At 46.4% G+C, this 14916-nt stretch overlaps 1 pseudogene; it reads left to right on the forward strand.

Annotated features, from left to right (window-relative positions):
- Window positions 1–10869: 10869 nt before the first annotated feature.
- On the forward strand, window positions 10870–11577 carry LOC118759866 (synaptophysin-like protein 1; annotated as a pseudogene).
- Window positions 11578–14916: the final 3339 nt, after the last annotated feature.

The following is a 14916-nucleotide window of genomic DNA, read 5'->3' on the forward strand; positions in this document are numbered from 1 at the left end:
CATTTGAAGACTGACCCAGTGGGTGGGAGATCTCTGCCTTTCAAATACACATACACAAACCTTCAGAAAATTCTCTTGCTTTTCATACTGCATTAGTCAAATAATACAAGAATATAGTTTCATTGGAAAAAGTTCAAACGGAGTGGATACAGCCATAAACTTCCTCGGAGACAGCTTCCCTCCTCCACGGAGGTCCTTACTCTGTGGGCTGTATGGTGCAAACGCATCTACTTAAGGGCTTTTCTATGCACTCATGTACATATACTTTGATTCCAATGCACTTTTTATACATATATAAAGGATACTATACATATCTCGTGCATGGCAATTTGCCTTTTCCCTTCAGTTCAGTTCAGCAGCTCTTTTGATACCATCATGTATAGGTTTGGTCTCTAGCCACTAGCTCTATGCAGCTGTGCTTAATTAAAATTTAATAAAAATTTAAATTCTCTTTCTCGGCTGTATTTTTTCGCTCTGCTGTTGCCAGCTCTCAACGGCCATGTGTGGCTGGTGGCTGCGGAGCCAGGCGCCATCAGAGAGCGCTGTCCAGGATGGTGCATCTTACTAAGGGCTCTTGGGCACAGCTGTGGGTGGTAGATGGCCTGCAGAGCTGCTTAGCTTTAGCGAAGGGGTGTCTTTTTTGCAGCGTGGATGCGCAAGCGTTCGCAGAAGCGGCACTGCCTTCCCACTCCCAACACTCCGTTATGGGAGAACGCATCAGAGCACATCCTTCATGTGAAAAAGTAGGTCAGTCGCAGCCAACAGTGTCTCCGAGGGGTGGGAATCAATTCCGTGACAGTTTGAGGTGGCAAGAGGCATTTAGGACTCGGAGACCTCCCCACGAATGGCTGTTTTGTCTTTGCTTTTTGCTTTAGAGACTCCCCTGTCACCGCTGTCATCCCCAGACTGTTAAAGCCGTTCTCCTTTCAAACCCCACCGTTGGCCTGCCTACCTCTGAGACTCTCCTAGCTTGCTCCCACCACCCCTCTTGCTTCCATATTCATGGGCGGTGACCCCTCACGGCTCTCATGTTGTTTTGGGGACATATTCTACAGGAAATCATCTACTTCAATGTCAGAGGAGGAGTATGATGAGAGCAACTCATCAAGAAACACATTCCTCTACCTGGCACCTAGATGGCCTTGGCTGCTCCCTGGGGAAGGGGTACAGTGCTTTAAAAACATTCCGCTTAGCCTCTCCTAGGGCTAGGTGCGTTGCCAGGGCCAGAACTGGCAGATGCTCACATCCAAGGACTGCACCATTTCCCATTTAGAAGCAAAACACACAGAGAGGAATGAAAAAAAAAAAAAAACCAAGATGAACATGAGGCTTAGAACTAAGTATTCCATAAAAAGTCTGGGAGTAGTATACAGATACCAGCTAATCACCCTCACATATTTCAATGGAATTCGTCCATCCATTCACTCATTTGTCCCATAGCTACCTGCCAAGTGACAGATGTTGGGGACAGCATGCTTAGCAGGACAAGTGTGTACCTGTCCCTCAGACAAAAGAACAGCCCACACTCAGTTAACTGCTGTGCTAAGGGGTAACCACACTCTCTGGGAACACTTAGGATGGTCACGTAGCCAAAATTGGGACCCTTCCGTTCCAGTGGCAAGTTGGAAGTTTGGCCTTTAGGACAGTAGTCTGAAGAGGTGGCTTTAAGGGCAGGGATGGGGCCTGGTAAGAGGTGGTGGCTCAATCACTGAGGGCACATCTTTGTTCCTTAAGGCAGTGCTATGGGAATCAAGTTAGTTTCTGCAAGAGTTATCCTAGAATGAACCTGACTCTGAGTGGCCTCTGGATTCCAGTTTCACCTTATGACCTCTGCCTTCTGCCTGCACTCCAGCCACTGCGACCTCACCACAAGGCCTCATCAGAGCCGAACAGAATTGGGAATAGGGAGCTAAACCAACCTCTCCTTGTGAGGAACCAAGCCTTGGATATTTTATCATAACACCAGAATGTGGACTGACACTCCTCTCTGTAAATACTTGTCTCGCAGCTCTATCTCATGACCAAGGTGAGGATAAGAGGCACTCCGCTAGCTTTTCCATCACCTTGTTTCATGGAACACAAGATGAGAATGAGAGCTCAGTACCAGCAGAACAAGATTAGAAATGGAAACTTGCTTCCTGTCTCCATCACAGTCATGTGACTAAGAAGAATCCACAGCTTGTGGTTCCTTTTTCTCAACTTAAGATTTTGTTGTGGGCCAACATTGTGAAACAGTGAGCTAAGCCAACATTGTGAAAAAGCATAAGCAATTCCACTTCTTATGTTAACATCCCATATCGGAGCATTGGTTAGAGATACAGAGGATCTGTTTCTGCTCTAGCTCCTTGCTGGTATGCCCAGAAAAGTAGCAAAGTGCTTGGGTCCCTGCTAACCATATAGGAGCACTCATAGATGCTGTGACTGTCACCAGAGGGGGTGTTCACTATCCACCAGCCATGATAAAGGGCGGTGAGGACCATGCATGCATGTAAGAAATGACTGGGCAGTCCCTTTGGAGGATCACGTGAGAGACGCGCCTGCACACACTGGAAGGCCACTCAGCACCACCCACTGCTATTGCCCACAGGCACCAGTGAGTGCCCACAAGCACCCCTTGCAGCTGAGCAAGTCACCCTTCTTCAAAGACAATCCCAAGTCTGCTGTAGATTGGAGGAGCCGGGGCTTCCCTGGGCTTCTCTGAGCAGAAGCACCTACTCCTTCTGATGTATGACATGTTTCTGGTGTGGTGGCCCCAGAAATCAGCCCAGCTCTTTTGGGTATTAGAATCAAGACAAGCTGCTGTGCTGCTATTATACACCTGTGAACCACACACAGCTGTGTGTGCTGCCCAATCCTGTCTCTACCAACGGATCATTTTTTTCGTGATTGTCTTCATTTCGTCTGCAGTTGCTCAAAATAAAGGCAGAGCTATTTGACAGGGGCAATAACACAATTCTACATCACTAGTTTCTATCTTTATGCTCATTGGAGCCACTCTGGGAATGAAGGCAATCTGGGGTGCGACTATTGCTTATCATAGTAAGTAGTCAGAATTTCCAATGCTTACTTCCTCCTCAACTCCTTAGACTTTATTGCTTCATTCTCAAGAGGAAAAAATGATTTACCGCAGTCAGTTCAACATGGTCTGACTGTGCTGACTTTGTGAGCTCAGAGAGGAGCTATGAGAGGAGACACAGATTGTGCCAATCAGCTCAGAGCTGGGTCACAGACACTGCTTGAGCATTTGTTATGTTCCTTGCCCTCTCCACGCCTAATGAGGTATAGGGCTCCCAGTTTGTGTGTTAAGACACAGATTGCGACTGGGGTATGACCTGAGCGTGTCCTCAAGGGTTTATGTGTCATCAGACCTAGAAGAAGGAGAGTCTAGTGGGAGGCCACTAGGTCATAGGGTCCTCTGCTCTAGGAAAGAATTAGCTCTTCTGGGGCCCTGAGTTAGTTCTCAAGAGCGGATTGTTGGGAAAGGGGAGAGGGGTGGGTAATTGGCCTAATGTTTGAGCTGCCAACTATAATGCCTGCCTCTTACCTCAGTGTGTCCAGATTCACTTTCCAGCTTTGCATCCGGGCTCCAGTTTCCTTCCAAATAAGTACTGGGAGGCAGTCATGGCTCAGGTGGTTATGTTCTTGCTGCTCAATGGGAAACCCGGACTGAGTTCATGAGTCCTAGAGTCCTCTTCTCCAGACACTGCAGGCATCTGGGGAGTGGGCAGTGAGTGTGACAACTCTCTAAGATAATAGGGTGACCCTTCCCCAGCCTCCGGCTTCCTCTTTGGTGATCTTTGCCACTAAAATACACTTCCATAATTGCATTTGCCATAAGGTCCTCACCAGAGCTAAGCTGATGCCAGTATTATACCCTTGAACTTCCAAACCTATGAACTAAAGACATTTCTTTTCTTTATAAACCTAGTCTTGGACATATGGCAAATGGACAAACCAGACCTGAAGATTAAGTAACTTGCTAAAGGTCACAGTTGGCTGGTGGTGTAAGATTACAAGTCAGACCTGCCCTGCACTTGTGGAATTGCCCTCAACCAAAGGAAGAAGCCTGGTGGCTGGTTGTTGTTGCTGTTGCATGATGATGATGATGATGTATCGAGGAGGTAGCAGGATTCCAAGAGTCCCTCTCTATAGCAGAAAACAAACTCCCACACCACCTGGCATGGTCTTGATGAGCATAACTTGCTGCTGTTTGCAGAATCTTCCTCCCACCTCACACCTTATCCAGTGGCACTGGATTAAAGACTCAGCCTTTAATCATTAGCTTTTACCACCCCTCCCCTTCCTGATCAGCCCACATGCCAGAGTGGACTCTGCCTCTCACCAACTGTGTGACCTTAGGTGAGTTCATGAACCTCAGTCTCCACATCTGTGAAATGATCACTCAAGTGAGTGAAGTGAGTTTAGTAGAATAAATGAAGCAGCCTAGCATAGCTGCCGGAAGCAAGGCTCTAGAGATGACTTGGTTTGTGCACTAGCTCTGCACTTACAGCCACACCACCTTGGCCAAGTTGCTTTTCTCTTGCAGCTTCAGTTTCTCCACTCGCAAAATGAGAGTAATAATCGTACTTTGCTTCTAGTATTATGAGAATAATATAAGCTAAAACATACCAATTCTCATGGGGACAGTCAAAAATCTCAATTAATGTCAGTTTTACCCCCTAGGAGATATTTGGCAATATCTGGAGACATTTTCATTGTCACGGGTGAGGGAGTAGAATATAAGTGAGAGCCAGTGGGTAGAGGTCATGGATGTTGCTAAATGCTAAATCTGACATGGCACATAGCATCCCACAGCCAAGAACTGTCCAGTTCAAATTGCCCAAGGTGCTGAGCTCACAAACTCAAGGCCTAAAGAACTGAGACTTCACATTCTTCCAGATTCTTGGCCTCAGCTCTTTCATTCTCACAGTGAGCATGCACACTCATGCCAAGATGCAGCCCTCATGTCATTCGTGAGGATGAGTTAGGGTGGTCCTTTCTGTCACTGGTTTCAGAGATGGTGGGTATTCGGTTCTGTGAACCCATCTTTGGCTATTCGTCACAGTCCATGTCCCAGCCATTGGAATGGGCACCCTAGATCTCTTCTTGTTGCTCAGAAAAGAGGTTATCACAGAAGTCAATCCTATCTGAATTGAGTTACTTGGTCCCTCCCCACTGGTGCCCATGCCAGCACTGCCCAATGTGCTCTGAAAGCAAGGCCTCCTGCTGGTAGTATGCAGTTGGCTGTCATGGGCTACATATTCCCATAGTCAAGGGCCCTGGGCTGCTGGAGACAGCCCCACAGGAATGTCTCAGAGAGGCTGGAGTAGATTGGCTCGCCTGTGGACTCTGGGCCAGTTGCCATAGCAGGTGCCCCTAAATCAAGTTCTTCAGGGAAGCTGAGCCTCTGCAATGTTCAAGTGGAATGGGCAGCTGTTTTCCCTAAGACAACCTTGTCACCTACTTGGATGGCCATACCCCCAGACTGGGAAGTTCATCCACATCAAAGCACTCACTACCTTCCTCTGGCATGATGCTGGCAGAGCTGGGCTGGGGTCAAGAGGGACACCTGCACAGAGACGGTGTGCTCAGCACCCCCACCCCCAAGTCCTGTCCCGCAAATGGAGTGTGCGCTCAGAGCCCAGCAGTCCTGTCCTGCAAAGAGAGGTTATTCTCAGAGTCCCCAGTCCTGTCCTGGAGAGAGAGGGTGTGCTCAGAGCCCCTGGGCCTGTCCTACACAGAGAGGGTGTGCTCAGAGCCCCTGGGCCTGTCCTGCATCTCCTTTCTCATAGCGGTGGTGGGGGGAGAGAGCTTGTCATTGACCAGGGTGGCTTTGGAAGCTTCCAGCTGTAACTGAGGGAGAAAGACGGCTCTGTGCAGGAAAAGGACCAACCTTATCCCAACACACAAGCATCTCACTTAGGCACCAGCAATGAGCACTCCTTGACAAGCAGGAGTATCCCCTGACCAGCAGGCACTATGCAGGTAACAGGGGCCTAAGTACATGGTCATCCAGGACTGCCTTCAAATTAGCAGGAAGATGACTAGGAAATGGAGTAGCCAGCAAAGGCTAGATGCAATTCCAAGTTCCTGACTTCAGCCTGGCCCACCCCAGACTATCGTGGAAGATTTCTCTGCCTTTTCCTTTCTCTCTCTCTCTCTCTCTGCTGCGCCACAGAATGTTCCTCTCTGCTGCCCCACAGAAGACCAAAGCCCAGGAGAATTAACGTTCCTACACAGGTTAAAGCTGTCCATCGAAATTAAGAAGATGAGCAGCCCCGTGTGGGTCTCTGACCACACTGACACACAGAGAGCTGCATGAAGAAGCATGGGCTCTCCATCTGGGAGGGCTGGGCCACCCAGCCAGGCGTAGAGGTCCCAGAGGACTCATGGTAGTGAGTGCTGGAAAGGGGACACTCCATTGGAGAGCCCAGGAGTTAGGATCCCACCAAGGACTATGAAAGTCAGGTCCAGGACCATGATGGTGGTGACAGGTATAGAGCCCTCCCCCTTTGGGGAACTGAAGGGAAGAGTTCAGAAGGAGAGGGGATGTGCAAACCTTGGCCTACCACCATGAGCCTGCAGTGACAGGCAATCCTCATGTGGGGTTCCAGTGCTGTACCCCTTCTCTTCAGATGTCAGGGACCACAGAGAGAGGTGCTAGCAACCTCCTGGGGTGAGGTTGGGTGACTCCTAGACCTTAGGAGAGAGGAGATTCCTACTGGCTCAACTGGGAGGCAAAGCCATCTGGAGCAGGTTGACCTTCACTGAACACAAGGAAACAGCACCTCCAATCCCAGAGGTTTTATCCAGAAGGTGTATGCAGAAGCTGCTCTGTTTCTAGATCAGAAAATCAGCTCAGAACCCCATTAAAGAATCCCCAGTCCATCTCTCCATGGACCTCCAGGCAGCCAGTGGGAGGAGAGACCCCTCCGTGACCCCAGGGAGCAAGGTGTGTGCTATCCTGGCTCTCCCAGATAGCTGGCTTTGTAATGTCTGAAAGTCCACTGCCTGGAGGACAGTGCACCAGGACAAATCCCATCTCAATTTGAAGGAGTTGCTGAAAGGCCCAGAACCGTACAGGAAGGGAAAAAACACACACAGAGTAAAAGTGATGAGGGAGTTCTAAAGGAAGGAAGAAAATGACTGGACATTTCCAGAGTGTGTGCAGAAGAAAATTGCCTCCTAGGACCAAAAGCAGTGCTCTCTCTTGAAAGCTCCAGCCAGGCCCATTCAAAACCAATAGTTGAACAAAAGTGACCCTCACATTGCACTCATTTCCGAAAGGGGAGAAAAAGGAGGAATGGGCAAAGGCGGAGTTGGTGTCTTCACTGATCCCTGTTCAGACCCAAGGGCAAACACGGGGCTGAGCAAGTCAGGGTCATCGGCTTTTGGCAGTGAGGACGTGTGTACACCTGAAAGGGAAAAGAGAATTGTCATAGGGGAAACGGTAGAGTTGGAGTGACATTGCAGTGTAGCTGTGTTTTCAAAGGATCAAAGTATACCAGCAGAAAATGTTGATAGTGAAGCTCTGGTCTCCTTGGAAATCACAAAGTTAAGATGGTTGTGGGATTTAGTATGTAAAAGGTACTCAGCAATAGACACATTCAACAGCTCTCAGGGCCACTAATCAGGAGAGAAATACTAATAAAAACCACAATGAGGTTTCATCTCACCCCAGTAAGAATGACTATCATCCAAAAAATATATATATATATATACAACCCTTTCCAAGGCTGCGGAGAAAAAGTGACCCTAATGTGCTGTTGGTGGGAACGTAGACCAGTGTAACCATGACAAAAGACCTGCTAGAGACTGTTCAGAGATCTGAAAACAGATCTGCAAATGACCAGCCATCCCACATCTGAGAATACACCCAAAGGAAAAGATATCGGCGTTGAAAGAGTTATCAGTGCTCCCATACTCAAAGCAGATCGATTCATATTGATCTGGAGGTGCCCCCGCATTTCCACATCACATAGCTAAGATACAAAATCAGTACAGAGGACTGTCAATTGATGGCTGGACAAAGGAACTGTGGTATCTGTACATGATGGAATCCTGTCTTTGGCAACAAAATGGATGCAACTATAGACAATTATGCTTAATAAAACAAGCCGGACCCCAAAAGACAAATGTCAGCTGTTTTCTCTGATTCGGGGTAGCTGATTTATAGAAAACAAAAATAGCAATGTAGATGAGTGAACTTGAGATATCGAGGTTTAATTATTATTTACAGCACTTGTCTATACTCTTGCAGAATGATGGGGTCTTCCGACTTTCTTCTTGACTGAATTCTTTATTTAATATAGGATTAAGACTGTGACTTAGAGCAAATTGAAAATATACTACTGCGAAAGTCAAAATAAAAGAAGGAAGAGAGGAGCGAGTGAGGGGAGTGGGACTGTCATTCATTTGTGTGCTTAACACTATGTCTATGAAATCTGTTTCTACACACACATACACATATATGTTGCGTGTGTGTGTGTGTAAGACTGGGCATGTGGAGTAGAAACCTTGGTAGCATTTCTGGGTCAGAGTGGCTTAGATCCACACAGGGAAGGCTGCTTGTTACTGCTGGGACTTGAGACAGCAGAGCTCCCCTTCATCCGATTCGCAAGGGCTCTGTGCAAATGCCACAGACATCCTGATGCGTCAGCCATGCCCTTCAGAACACTGGTAACTCCCCAGCTGTGTGTTCCGGTTGCCTCTGGCACACGAACAGAGCCATGCATTCCCAGTCTGAGCTCATTTCTCCTTACCATTCGGATCTCTTCACATCCCTCCCCCCACTCCTCCTGCCCCAGAGGCTGACCTGCAGGAACCATATCAAGGGTTCCCATGTCCTGAACGGAAGTGAAGGAGCAGGATGAGGCCAGGAGAACCATCCCGACAGCCCCCTTCATAGGCTGCCTGGACATGGCTGGGCCACTGCTTTACAGACAGCTGCTCAGCTCAGCTCTTCTGGACTGAAATACCTCCTACATTCCTTGCCTCTCCTAGGGACACTCGGTGCTACCTAGCAAGTGTGACACACGTGTGCACACCCTTATGAGTAGCTCCCATGTAAAAAAAAATCTGCTGGACATACCCTATTTTGAATATATCATCTGTTCTCTGTTTCCTGGTATATGTCACAAAATCAATAAAAATAAGTCTTAGGGGTGGTACTTGACTTAGCAGTTAAGACATCCGTTGGGACACGTATACCCATGTCAGAGTACCTGGTTCAGGTCCGAATCCCAGCTTCCTATTAACATGTACCCTATGGGGCAACAGGTGATGGCTCAAAGATTTGGGCTTATGCCGCCAACGTGGGGACCTGTATTGCAATCCCAGTACCTGGCTTCAGCCTGGTCCAACGCTGTTTGTTGCAGTCTTCAGAAGAAGCGACCAGTGGATGGGAATTTTTCTCTCTCGCTTGCTGAAATACAATAAATAATTTTTTTTAAAGTAAAGTGCATAAAAGTGAATCATTATGTAAGAAATCACGTCTATTAAAATGCCATCCAGACATCACATATTCCTAAGTTGTATTTGTCACCAGCAAATGCCCCAAACGATGCGAAGGTTATACTGGAACTCACTTTTATTTCAAGACTGTAAGTCTCCCAAGTCACCTGGTATTTTCTGAAGTTGTTTTTAGATGTTTAGGTGTGTTCCAGGCAAAGGTGCCCTCACCACCTACCCCAGGACCAGTCCAGATCCTGCTGGAAGAGCCATGCCAACAGCCACCCTTCTTTTCATCTTGGTGCCTCCATCTCTGTCCCCAAAGGAACTTCATCCAGAATATCACAGCATGTAGTGTGTGTCGCAGACATGTCCTGAACTGCACCTGCGTGAGCTTGTGCCCACCCTCCATGGCATGAGGACAAAAACGTCTCCTTTTGCATATTCATTTCCCCCTAAAATAAAAGATACCTGCATCTCCTTGCTCAGGCAGCCACAGCTTCGGAAATGATTCCCTGTGCTCTCCTCAGCTACTGCACCTAAAGTTTCTTTCACATCACAGCTCCTTCTGGTGTGTGTCTTGATTTGACTTGCCACGGAGCAGGCCCACAGTCTGGGAGGACAGCAAACCATCTTTGTTGAGTCTCGGTTTCTGCAGCACGAGACGCAGCAGAGAAGTTGAAGTCTGAGAATAAATGAGATGAAACGTAAACTGGCCGGGTTAACTTTACAAAGCTGGAGTGTAGCTTCCCTGAGAAGAATCATGCTTACAGAGCTTAGCATGAGTGCTCATACTGAGCCTTGTTCTGTCTGCAGGGCCAGTGTTGGCTGCTTGCTGCTCCTGGGATGCTGTCTCCCTCCACTGCCTTGATAGTTCTTTGAAAATTTCCTTTGCAGTTCAACACTCCAGTCCCCCCATGGAGCTATAACCTTGTTGCGGAGCCACTTTGATGTAAAAGACAGCAGTTTTCTGGAAAGGAGCCAGGATTCCTCAGTTTTTACGTCTCTGGAGAGATGGGACCAGATAAAATGGTCAAGTTCTGCCTTCAGAAATTCCCACGGAGTCACAGTAATACTAAAAGCTCTTCTGGAATGGAATTTAGCCCCAAACAGATGCTTTCCCACTTTTGGAAGTTATTGTGCCCTGGCAAGAAAATTGAGAAGGACTCATTAGCTACTGCTTATAAAAATAGCGAAGACCCATGTTGTGGCAGAGCACAATAAGTTGCTCCTTGTGGCATCACTCTCCCATATCTGAATATCGGTCTTAACGTCATCTGCTTTGCTTCTGATCCAGCAGCTGGGACATCGGCAAAGGATGGCCCATGTTTTGGGTTCCTGTGACCCACATGGGAGAACTGGGCAAATAGTTCTTGACTCCTGGTTTCAGCCTGGTTCAATCCCTGCTTCCTGCAAAGGATGGCCTCCTTCCACATCAACCTCAGTCCATTCAAGTAGCTGCTTGGCTTCACCAGGGTCTTCCATCTTTCATTTTGCCAACTGTGGGGGTTTTACGGGCGAAAGAGAAGTCCTGGTGAATTGTCCTCCTCGGACAATAAGACTGTTAGAGCTACTTTTGATTCTCCATTCAGATTGAGTGAGACATCACTTCGGGCTCCTCTAGAAGTAAATGGGTGTGGTATAAGTTGGAAAAGTGCTGTCCTAGAAGGTTACGCCCCTGTAGTACACATCCGTGTGCCATTCAAGTCCCTGGGTTCTTGGTGCTGTCCCGCTGTGCGTTATGAGCCTGTTTCAGGTTAGTTACGAGCCTGTATGGAGGTACCCACCAACTGCCCATGGCGGGCTGTGTTACAAATCTTCTTGCCACTTTTTCTTGGTTGGTGAACACTTTCAACCTAAGTTAAAGCTCTTACAGATGTGAAAGTAGCCACAGGCCGCAACGTTGCTCGGGAACTCTTGCCTTGTAAATAGCGGGACACGTATTGGTCCTTTGGCTCTGTGACTAATACGGGGTCCCTAAATGTATTGGCGACCTTTGGCTTTCCAGACGTGATACTTCAGGGAGGAAATGCAAGCTTTGTTTACAAGGAAACCAGTTTACACAGTCAGTCAAATACCTCTACTGTCTGTGGCCAAGGAGGTGTTCCACCTGGTGCCAAAATATAATTAAAGAGAGAAAGGCGCTGTGGGAAGTGTGTGTCTATGCTATGGCTTCTTGCCAGTATCTTGAGAAGCATTGCTGGTTTCTAATAAAAGTAGTGGCTTTTTCAAAAAATTGATGAGTTTCAAATGTGGCTGCTTTTTAACCAAAAGCCTGTACCTTTCGGGAAATGTAAGATGTAAATGTATTCTAACATGAAAATTTGAAGGTCTAGGGGCATATTAAGGGCTAATACACATTTTTTAAAATTTTGTTATTTTTCATGATACAGTTCCTGATCTCTCCTTCCAATACCCCCATCCCTAGTCCTTCAACAACACCCACAAGATCATTATCATTTTTAAATGAGCAGTAAATTGCTTTTTAAAATGTTTACATAGTAAGCCTCAACATACATCGTTATTCAAAAAAAGGTGTTATACCACAGTGGGAAGAAACCTCTTTGGGATATACAGTCCTGAAAGTTTGAACAGTTCATATGCCATGACCTGTCTCTGTTTAAGAAAGTCTAGATGACATCAGGTGGCCATCCCCCATGCCCAGGTACTGGGACAGCTGGGAGGCTGGGTGCAGCTTATCTCCACACTTCCCCCAGACACAGGAAGAAGAAAAAAGGAAATGCAGAAACAATGGTCTCACCCACTTTCCCCTAACCCTTAACCTTCCCACCCTAATTGACTATGTGAACATCACCAAAAATGAAAAAAATTTTAATAAAGAAAGATAATGTGTGTTTCCCATGAAGTTCTTATTTACAGATTTATTTCATTTTTATTTAAAAGGCATAGTTACAGAGAGAAAGAGAGAGAGAGAGAGACCCTTCAAATGCTGATTCTTTTCCCAAAATGTCTGTAACAGCTGGAGCTGAGCCAATCTGAAGCAAGGAGCCAAGAGCAACTTCTACATCTCCCACATGGGTGCAGGGGCCCAGGGACAAGATTCATCCTCCGCTTCTTTCACCTAAGCAGGGAGTTGGATCAGAAGTGGAGCAGCTGGGAGTTAAACTGGAACCCCTATGGGGTGTCGGTGTCATTGGTGGTAGGTTAGCCTGCTATGCCATGGTGCTAGCCCTCCCCGCAGTTCTTTGGGGTACCTTTGCCTATCAGCAGAAAGCACACGGTTCGCTGAGATGTCTTCCTATGTGTGGGTATTACTCTCGGTGATATTTGTTTGCTATTCTGTGTTGCTCATGCCGTGTGAACATAGGTTGAAGCCCGTCTCTTACAAGTAGAGAAAAATAAGCAACTTTATTTTTTTTCACAAATCCTTTCAGAAGATTGAAATTTATCTTATAATTTTCAAATAGTATTTGGCGCCAATGAAGTTGCTATCTTGAGTTTACCTTTGATATTGTGAAAATAAATTGTGATTCAAGTTTCATGTTTCTTAATGTTCTTTCTTATTTCACAAGGAATTATGTATTATAGAGGAATATGAGCTTTATTGGGGGTACACATTCTTTGGACACACTATTGGGTATATTCCAAACACAGATTTATATTTTGCTTCCTAATGTTATTTGATAGGGATCAGATTTCCTGTTCTTAGATTGTTTAGGGGCTAGCACCATGGCATAATATATTAACCCTCTGTCTACAGCACTAGTTACCCAAATCTGCAGTGGTTCAAGTCCTGGTTACTCCACTTCTGGTCTAGCTGTCTATGATGGAGGATGGTCTAAGTGCTTGGGCCCCTTCTCCCACATGGAAGATTTGGAAGAAACTCTTGGCTCTTGACTTTGAACCAGCTCAGCTCCGGTCATTTGGGGAGTGAACCAGCAGATAAAAGATTCTCTCTCTCTCCCCTCTCTGATAACACTGCCTTTAAATAAATATTTTTTTCAAAAACATGATTATTTATATGGGAAACACAACTTATTATAGTCTTACTTTTTTGCTTTTATTTGTGATGGGAAATATTGATATGAGGAATGTATATCGTTTATGCTACCAACTTACTAAAGAAATTGAAAAAACAAAACAAAACAAACAACAACAACAACAAAAACTCTTCTGGGGCTGGTATTGTAGCATGGCAGGTAAAGTTGCTACCTGAAATGCTGACTTAAGAGTGGGAGCTGATTTGTGTCCCCGCTGCCCCACATCTAATCCAGCTCCCTGTTAATGAGCTGGGGAAAGCAAGGGAGGACAGCCCAATGCCTTGCACCCTGCACCCATGTAAGATACTCAGACACAGCTCCCGGCTCTTCCCTGCAACTTGGTCCAGCATATGTTGCTGCAGCCATCTGGAGTATAATCCAGTGAAGGGAAGACCTCTCTCTGTCTCTTTCTTTCTCTGTGTAACTCTGACTTAAAAAATAAATAATTTTTAAAAGGAGTGAAAGAAAGAAACCTTTCTCCTACTGGTTCAAGGTATCAAGCTGTGTATACTGGACATGTTGCCACTGAAAGATCTGGCGGTTAGCATCTACATTTCTATGTTTCAGCTCAGGTGTCAGATCATGACAACTGCCATGTTTACTAACTTGTGAAAATGCAAAACTGAAATGATTGGTAAGAACTTCCTCAGATATCAGGCATCTAGAAGAGATAGGGTACCGGTGACCTAAGTAAGAAATCAAACAGCTGGGCATTTCTAGCAGAGAGGCAGCTCCGTGCAGGTATAGATGACTCTGCCCACAGACACTGTAAAAGGCTGGGAGGCTCCCTCACATCCCTTCTTAAAGTCGGCTTCTCCTGCTCCCCAAGAGGAGGAATACACAGCCTTCTCCATTTCTTCCACCTGTCTCTCCCCTAGACATTTCCTGTAAACCCCAGCTGGTCATATGATTGAAAGAACAAGTAATCTTTAGGTTCAAAACCTTCTGCAACTTACTCTTTAGCTGGGTTTTCAATTTTCTTAAATGGAATTTTCCATCTCATTGGCTAAGATCCCTGCCTTACTTCATATCTCCACAGAATGAACTGGCATTTGCAGCATGGGCTGGAATCCCCCAGTAGCACTATGTGTGACTCTTGCTGTTTTTGCTTTTGTGTGTTTAAGTTGCTTTCAAACCCAGATATGCTGCTGACTCCTCTGTGCTGTGGCATTCTTCCTGGGCCACTCGAGCCAGAAGAAATCTCACCCTGTTGCAATCCCATGGAATCACCTGCTTTAAAGCTCTGAGCACTTACTCCAGCATTGCTGTGCAGCTGTACTAATTAATCACATGTATACTACTGTAGGGTCATGCAACAGGAGGATTCTTGCCATGTTGAACTTCTAGTCCCCACAAAATCTCATACTCCGGATGAGGGGGCAGGGACCCTCAATAAATGCTAGTGAAATTGACATAAAACAGTTTTGCCAACATTCCTCAGGAATGTAATTGTGATTCTGCAAAG

The sequence above is a fragment of the Ochotona princeps genome, chromosome 8 (genome assembly GCF_030435755.1).
Source record: "Ochotona princeps isolate mOchPri1 chromosome 8, mOchPri1.hap1, whole genome shotgun sequence".
Lineage (NCBI taxonomy): Eukaryota > Metazoa > Chordata > Mammalia > Lagomorpha > Ochotonidae > Ochotona > Ochotona princeps.